Here is a 9,237-nt window from a genome sequence, read left to right on the forward strand (position 1 = left end):
TTTCTAGCTGTTCTTTTCTTAAAATCCTTACCCAACATTTTCTCATTGCTCTTAAGAGAGATAGGAAAGTAGAGGGAGAAAGGGAAAGAAATATCAATCGGTCGCTTTCTGCACACACCCCAAGTGAGGACTAAACCACAACCTAGATATGTGCCCTGACTGGGGGTCAAACCCTCAGCCTTTCAGTTTATAGGACAATGCTCCAACCAACCAAGCCACACTGGCCAGAGTTCTTTTCTGGCTGCGTTTAAGAGTCTCTCTTTGAAAAGCCTCCAAATTAAATCCTTAGCAATCAGAACACTTGCTTCACTAGATTTTGCCAACTGCCAATCAGTTGGACTGAGCTAATCTGTCCCTCTTTCTGAAACTGTTAAGGTAAATAATTAACAATAAAAGTTCCTCTTATAAAGGCAAAAAAAAAAGAGTCTCTCTTTGTCACTGTGTGTCAGTCAGGGCTCAAGCAGAATCAAAACCAGTAGGAGATATATATTAAGATATTTATTGCAAGGAATCAGTCTATGCAATTGGCTGGCTACGCTAGTCTGAGATTCATAGGATCAGCAGTTAGGAAGAGCTCTAGAACTCTCAGGCACAGGCTGAAGTTGCTGTTCAAGGTAGAATTTCATCTGCTTCTGGGACCAAGCTACATCTGTTCTCTATGCAGGGAAGACAGGGCTGTGGTCCACTTCTTTCCTTGACCAGTTTCATTCACTTCCAGCTTTTTCCTGATGTGTTGCAGATCCTTCTGGCCTTTTGTCATTGTTGATAGAATCTGCAAGTCTACCCCCATTCCCAATGTATTTTGTGGAGATAAAGACAGAAATGGGCAATGTTAAGAAACATATTTCAATATCCAGCTATTTCCGGTATATGATGGTTCAATATTTTTTTTCAGAACTTTTAACAGAAACTTGAATGAAACTGGAGTACTTGACGTTGCCATCCTGAAAGACACGAAGAGAGAATTAATCAGTCTGTTTCATGGAATTTATGGGCTGAGAGAGTCTATTTCTCTCTTTTAAAAAATCCTGAATTGAGATCTTGGCTAGATCATCCCTAGGACCTAAGAATATGCTTCCATAAAGCCTGACATGGGTTCAGTTTCGTCTAAATCCAGAATATTATGTTAAATGATACACCTCTCCCATACCCTACCAACTGTTACTCCCTTTGATTTTGAGGAGAAAACTCAATTTAGTAGTCTCCCTCCACGATTCTCTCCTCTCAGTTTTCATCCTCAAAGAGTTCACCTGCAACAACAGCACGAATCCATGGACTGACTCCTGGTTCTCCAACCTGATGGCCCAGGCACTGTAAAGCATTCACTGACACAACCCAGGCATCAGAGCTCAGGCTCTTTAAACATCACCCCATGTGACTCTTCCCATCACAACCATCTCTCCTTCTCACCAGTGCACATCACTTGGAAACAATAGCAACAGCATCCTTAGCTGCTTGCTTTCTATAGTCCTTTGCCATGGACTTTTTCCTCCTAGGTACAAAGTCCTGAGAATTTTCTAAAATTACAAAGCAATTTTGACTTTACCCCCTTTTATCTTTTATTCTTAATGATTGAGTACATCATGCTCAATAAAAGAAATCAGCAAAGTCAGGACCACAAGTTGAATTACAGACTTCTGTTTAGTCCTTTTCAACTTCTTCCTAATTTTTTGATTTTTTTTTTACATTGAGCAAGTGGTTTAAACTTCTTAAACTTGATTTCTTATTTATTAAACAAAAGGTGGGGGGATAATATCTAGGAATTTTATGAGAATTAGCTGAGATAATGTACCTAAAGCATTTGGCACAGTACTTGACAAACAACAGGTGTTCAGTAAACGGTAGCTATTATTGCCAAACTCTTCTATTACAATAGTGTGAAAGTAGAATTACCAGGCATTTCTAGACTCGCTAAGGTACATAAAGAGAGTCCCCATAATTGATATCCATTGCTACTTAAAAGAGTATGTTATCTAGTAAATGATGTTACATAAGCCAAGGGCACTGTGGTATAATATTATTTTAACAGGACTTTTCTTTTTTTTTTAAAGTATATTTTATTGATTATGTTGTTATAGTAGTTCCAATTTGTTTTTCGCTTTGCTCCCCTCTGCCCAGTAACCCCCCTTCCCTCCAGCAATCCCACCCTCCTTAGTTCATGTCCATGGGTCAGGCATATAAGTTCTTTGGCTTCACCCTTTCCTATATTATTATTAACTTCCCTATTTTGTACCAACTGATTATGCTTCTTAATCCCTGCACCATTTCCCCATTTCTCCTCTCCTCCTCCCCCTCCCAGCTGATAACCCTCCACATGATCCCCATACCTATCTATGATTCTGTTCTTATTCTGGTTTGCTTAGTTGGATTTTGTTTTTATTTTTTAGATTCAGTTGTTGATAGTTTTGAGTTTGTTGTCATTTTAGTGTTCATAGTTTTGATCTTTTTCTTAAGTAAGTCCCTTTGAAATTTCATATAATAATGGCTTGGTTATGATGAACTCCTTTAGCTTTACCTTGTCTGGGAAGCACTTCATCTGTCGTTCCATTCCAATGATAGTCTTGCTGGATAGAGTAATCCTGGTTGCAGGTTGCCTTTCATCACATTGAATACTGCTTGCCAGTCCCTTCCTGCCTGCAAAGTGTCCTCTGAGAAATCAGCCGATAGTCCTATAGGCACCCCCCTGTAGGCAACTCTCCGCCTCTCTCTTGCTGCTCCCAGGACTCTCTCTTTATCTTTCACCTTTGGCATCTCGATCATGATGCATTCTGGTGTGGTCCCCTTTGGGTCCAGCTCACCCAGGACCCTCTGTGCTTCCTGGACCTGTATGTCCATCTCCTTCGCAAAATTTGGGAAGTTTTCCTCATTTTTTTTCAATTCTTGCTCCCTTATTCTGCACTTGTTGACTGGTTTTTTCTTCCTTATGTTCCAAATCATTGATTTGAACCCTGGTTTCCTTCCCTTTACCATTGGTTTTGTGTGGATTTTCCTTCGTTTAACTTAGCATAGCCTTCACTTCTTATGTGTTTGCTGTACTCAAGCATATCTGTCAAGCCTGTGAGCGTCTTTATCACCAGTGTTTTGAATTCTGCATCTGTTAGGTTGTCTATCTCCTCATTTGTTAGGTTGGCTATCTCCTCGTTTCTCCCACTGGAACTTTGATCCATTCCCCCTTTTGGGCCATACTTCTGTCTCCTCATTCTGACAGTCTCCTGTGTTTGTTTGTCTCCGAGTCCCAGGTAGAGCTATATCGCTTCTGTTATGTTGTAAGGGGCGGAGCCTTAGGGATTCGTCAGTGCAGGGCGACCTGTTTCACCACGTTGTGGCACTGTATGTGGGGGAGGGGGTCCGAGAGGGAACAATGCCGCCAGCCCAGCACTCGCCCCTTTTCCAGGCACCTCTCCCACTTCTGCACCGGACTGGCACCTCTCTAGCTATTGCCCTGGCTGTCATTCCCAGAGTGGATGGTCTGCAGACATTCTAGGACCATGGGGGCCCTTTAAACCAGTGGACTCTGCTGAGAGACTGGCAGTTTCTGCCTCCGCCCCAACTCCCACTGGTCTGCACAGTCAGAAGCAATGAGGCTTGATTTTCCCCAGTGCTGGGACTGTGAGCTGTGAGGTCCGGTGAGGAGCTGCGAACGCTCCCCAGGTGTCCCTCCTGACTTTTTAAAAAGTGTGATCATGCTTTCTGCCGGCCTGCCACTGCCGCCGCTGCTGCCACCACCACACCACGTCCTGTCTGCCCTGGCTCCGCCCCTCCTACCTGTCTGGATGAGTATTTCTTCTTTATATCTTTGTTTGCTGGACTTCCATGTAGTTTGATTTTCTGGAACTTCTGGTTGTTTCTAGTTTTGAGGTAGCTGTATTCCTTCTTAGTTGTGGAGGGAGATGCAGTGTGTCTAAACAGGACTTTCTCACTGGCAGGGAGTAAAGAATCTTAACTCAAGTGGCCTAAACAGAGGAAATGTAACATCTCACTTACAAGTGTTGAATGTAGGGCAGTTCCAATTTCATTCCAAACTCAGAAGCTCAGCATCATCATTGAGTCTTTTCTTTCCATCTTCTGCTCCGCCATCCTCGGTCCTCAGGTCAGCAGCTCACCCATGATTCTAGAGAGCCCTAGCAGTTCAAGTCACATTTATACACGATATTCAGCAGAAAAGAAAATCATATTCTCCCTGCATTATTTTTTGAGCAAAGAAAACTTCCCAGAAGTTCCTCCAGCATATTTCTCATGTCTCCTTGACCAAACTGGTTCACACTTACACCTCTGAACCAGTCACTACCAAGGAAAAGGGTTGCCTCAACTAGCTTGTACAGGATTTATCTTTCTCTGACAGTACGGCAAAGAAAGGGTGAAATCCTAGCAAAATGCAGTATGGTACCCTAGCAGCAAAGAAAATGGAAATGATGTTGGGTAAGGAAGCAAAGGTATCTGCTACACTTAGGAAACCAATTCCTTGAGATCTGTTCAGGACTGCTTAGAAATCCTGTATTTGAATGCAGAATAAAGTAACCTCTAAGTTTGTATCCAGCCAAAAGCCATTATGGAAAACCCATGGAAACCCCAAAACAACAATAAAAAGATAGTAAAATGTTCCAAGATGAAAATTAGCACCATGTGCATTGCAATAGTATTTAATATACAATTATAAACACCCTTTTCTAAAGGTAAAATTACATAAAACTTCAGTTTGCCCCTTTCAAGAGATTCGCAGGTACTTTTACATACTGCATTTCCACTTGCTTTGGCAGGGCTAAACAAAGCAGTATTACATCTTTCCATTTTGTCTTTATCTTTGAAAGTCCGTATTCGATGTAACAAAAATGGCATATTGATTTTAAAATATCATTGATGGTGCATTTGAAATTCTTAAGAATTCAATCTTATTCCTGTTTCCAAGTGTCTTGTCATTCTCTGTCAATAACCTAGTATGCCCTTCCCTGCAAAATGAAGCCATTTTCTTGTATTGCATTTTTGCTCACAGCTCTCTAAAATCATTTCAACCTGCAGCTGTGCTTAGGAGACTCAAGAATGCTAAAATTACAGAGAAAGGATATTGATTTAGGGATTGATTTTAAAATAATTATGGAGCACTATTGGGTTAGAATCTGCTAATATAAATAAAATCATACTAAAATGCATTAAGAGGAGAACTTATTTTATAAGACTCTAACTGAAATTCATATTTGGGCCTCTTGACATTTCAAAACTTCCTGTTTGATTCCCAGCTAGTAAAATGATTTCGCTTTACATTATAAAAGCCTACATTTTCCCCTCATTTCTACATTCTCTGCTGGCTATTGCACAATGATATAATCAATTATGATTAATATTGGAGACTTCAAGAAATCTCACGCCTGTGCTATGAATCATAAGCCAATTCTAGGTATATGGCAATCCATTGTTTATGAAAACACTGCTATAAAGCTATGTGAATACAGAAGGGGGAAATTATTAGGAAAAAATAGAACATGGACTTTTATTTGCTCGAATAGCCATATTTACTTCATACAAGTGTGTGTGTGTTATATGGTCTCTCTGATTAAATTGAAAAGATTTTAAAGTGTAAACTCACAATCTCAGGCCATTTATTTCAGATTACTGGACCAATCAATTAATCTATGAGAAATGGGTGTGGCATTCTTGTCAGAAAGAATTGAAGGCATAACTTAATTATTAAAGTCATTATTTGAATGCATATTTATATTCCTTGCTTGCAGTGTTTCTCTTCCACATACTCCTTTATCTGTGAATTCAAACACATGCTGAGGAGCGAACCAACTGACCTTCCTTCTGATCCTCAGGAACCAGCCCCCAGTATAGTCCAGCTCTTTCTGATTCACTGTCTCCCAGTCGGGGTGAGGCCGAGGCCGTCTTATCTCTGATTATCCAAAAGCAAGTCTGTCTGTAAATTGCCTTTGAAGAATCAAACTATCATATTTCATTTGTCAAATAAACATTTATGTACAAATATCTACTCACAAATGAAATTAGGGAAAATCTTTTATTATAGAAGTGGTCTGCTGTAGGTCGATACTTAAAACATTTTTAAATATTCAGAAGTTGTATTCACTAAGCATTTCAGGCCATTGAATGTGATTAAGATTTGCCAAATGGACAACAATGACTTCATAGCAACAGTGACACTTTAGCTTGTTGAAAAATGATTTGGCCACAATATCTTAGCTAAACATAAGCCACAGATTTACATCAAAACTGAAAATGGGAACTTGCACTTCTGAGCCCTAATCCCATTCTTGAGTTCTCTTCCTTTATGACCTAATCACCAGCCTCCAAAGCTCCAATCTCCCAATACCATCGCATTGGGCATTAGCATTTCAATATATAAGCCCCTGCCCTGGCTGGTTTGGCTCAGTGGATTGAGCGTCGGCCTGCGAGCTAAGTGTCGCTGGTTCGATCTTCCAGTCAGGGCACATCAGAGAAGGAAAACTCTGATTCCAAAAAACCTCCGCTGCCTTGCGGCATACCTCTTCAGGGGAAAGGCTAAGGGAGTAAACCCCGACAGAAAATCCGGAGCCGGAGTCCCTAAGGCGGTTTGACGTTGTTGTCAACACCGGCAACTCCTGCGGCGCACCTGAAGCCAAGCTGTATTGACTCCGTCTTTCCCTTGGACCCTTCAGCTGCGAAGAGAGGGGGGGTCTGCTGCATGGGCAACAGCAGACCCTCCATATCACCCTGCCCAGGCTCTGTAGCTTCAGCTTCACTGGAGAGGACACTCCAGTGTCATAGCAAGATGTCGATTCAACACGGGAGGAGACAGATACCGTGTCACTCCCGAGTCGGACTGCACAGCCATTCTCGGCGGTGCAGATAGACTCTTAAGAAGCTACACCATCGTCTCTCGAGACGGACGGCTGCCGACCACAACTAATTTAATATTAAATCATCTTAATTGCTTTGTAATTATTAAGAAAATTGAATTTAGCCTCAGCTGGGTGGCTCTGTTGGTTGGAGCAACATCCCACACACAGAAAGGTTGCAGGTTTGATTCCCAGTCAGGGCATATACCTAGGTTGTAGGTTCACTACAGTATCTCTAGCATCCAGAGTAGTGTTATTTTGTTGTTGTTGATGACATAGTAGCCACTCAATTATTTGCTCAATAAATAAAAGTATACAATACATTCAGAGATGTTACAATAAAAAACCAAGCTGTTGAGGTGGCAAGAACAGGACAAAAGCCCCCTTTTTCAGGCCCTCTTTCCCAGACCTAGCTGGACCCCATAAAGCATGGCTGACCCTAATTGTTTTATAAGCCTTTATTCTTAGAACTAGAAAATTACTGGAAGCGCCCTGAAGGTGCAGAAGTTCCGGAACTTACAAAACAGGGTATTCCAGAGCACAACTAGACCAGACCCCTGCGCCCTAAGATAACCCTGAAAACATGTTACAGCCTATACAAGACCAAGCGAAACATCCTACTCTACAACCACCCCATCACCTAATAAAAGCTCAAAGCCCCTACCCCTTAGAGCTGGTGCTGGTGGATTTCTCCGCACCTAGCCCTTTTCCTCCCTTGGGAAAGTAAAAATAGAAACCTTTTCTCTGCACTTTCTTCTCTTGGCATTACCCACCACCCGAACATCCAAGGCAATAAACTTGGAGATAAAGTATCCAGGGTTGGGTCACAGCCCAGGCACAGCTACAGCAGCTTCAGGCAACTTACCCTTCAAAGTCATTGTCCTCAACTATAAAATGAGGCTCTGTCACATTCCTCAGCAAACAAGACAGTTGAAATGGTCATTATCTATTTGGTATTACAAGACACAGCTTCACTGCCTGCAACTTCTAAGGAAAATCTCCTTTGATTCTTTTAATTTCACCATCTCAGGTATATGATTTGAGTGTACATTTTTAGAGGCTCTCATGCTGTGTCTCAAAAATGTCCACCTGAACAAATTTTGAGAATGCCAACTACCAGACAAAAAAATTCTCCAAAGATTCTCCAATTCCCTGCTTAATGTCATGAACTGAACATCTAACACAGGTCAGTCAATTTGATGGTATGTAAATTACGTTTCAATAACACTGTTAATGACTCAAGTTCAATAGATGTAAATGGGGATCTGACAAAATCGAGTTTTGCCAAGCTGATGACCCCTGCCCCTGAACTGGCCAACTCCGGCCTAAAACAGTGGGCTGGGTTTCAATCGTGGCCAACCACCAGCCACCTGAGACTTTTAAAAGTTACCGGCGCCACCCAGACCCTCCGACTCAGAATTGGGATGGGGCCCGGGGCCCCCAACACCAGTCTGACCGCCGGGTAGGCGAGAAGGCCGGAAGCCGACCCCACTCCACAGGCTTAACTTCGGCGGGCAAGCCCGCTGCTGCACCAATGTCTCCTGTAGCGGAGCCGAACAGATCTCTACCGAAAAACCTCCGCTCCCTGGGCCCACGGGGACACACCCACTCCCGCACCGGGCCGTCCGGAAGACAGCCTTGCTCTCGCGAGACTGCTTTTCCGCGAGACCACCCCTCCAGCTTTGGCTCCAAAAGGCTGAAATCGAGGCTGGACCCCTTCTTCCTCGGGTTCTTTGCCCCGCACGAAGGCGCAATGTGAAACGACTCCTTCCACCAGCCAATCATTACCGCCAGCCAGTCCTCACCGAGTTACACCGCGTCATCTTCGTCCTCTTCCGCCTGCAGCATCGCACAGCAAAGACCCCAGTAAAGAACCTCTCCTGTCGCCACTGAGCAGTGTGGCGCAGGCGCAGTGGCGCGCACTCGCTGAACGGTGGGAAGCGTGGGACGCGAGCTGGCTGACCCTCGGCCGCAGTGCAGAGGCGCATCTATGGTTTGGCTTCGTCCACGCACAGGAAGGCTGTCTCCATATAGGCAGCTGCTCTTGTCATGCCCTAATCCTCTCTTGCTCAAGTGGACACCTCTGGAATTGGAGGAATATTTATTTTTTCAGCCAGAAGATTTGTGATACTTTGTTACAGAAGGAACAGGAAACATACACAGCCAAACTGTTTTCCAAAGTAATTTTTATCAACTTATACACATAGGGAACTTTGAAAAAATATCCATACTTCAGCCCTACCCCACACTAACTTAACTGTAATCTCTGAATAAGTCCAGAAAAAGAAAAAGTTCTTTAGGTGATTCTGACACACCTTAAAGGTTTAGAACCGCTTATTTAAGTTAATCCAGTTCTCATGATTGAAGAACACTGTGGCAGTGATTTGGCCACAGGACTGAGAGCAGTTCT

The 9,237-nt window shown here is 42.9% G+C and overlaps 1 long non-coding RNA gene across 1 annotated transcript; it reads right to left on the reverse strand.

Annotated features, from left to right (window-relative positions):
- Positions 1 to 483: 483 nt before the first annotated feature.
- Positions 484 to 8,737, reverse strand: LOC150016905 (uncharacterized). The gene is made up of 2 exons (XR_016510076.1): positions 8,633 to 8,737; positions 484 to 944 (listed from the first exon to the last, which is right to left on the reverse strand). It is a non-coding gene; the product is annotated as an uncharacterized LOC150016905 (long non-coding RNA).
- Positions 8,738 to 9,237: the final 500 nt, after the last annotated feature.

The sequence above is a fragment of the Furipterus horrens genome, unplaced genomic scaffold (assembly GCF_987537825.1).
Source record: "Furipterus horrens unplaced genomic scaffold, mFurHor1.1.pri manual_scaffold_3, whole genome shotgun sequence".
NCBI classification, from domain to species: Eukaryota; Metazoa; Chordata; class Mammalia; order Chiroptera; family Furipteridae; genus Furipterus; species Furipterus horrens.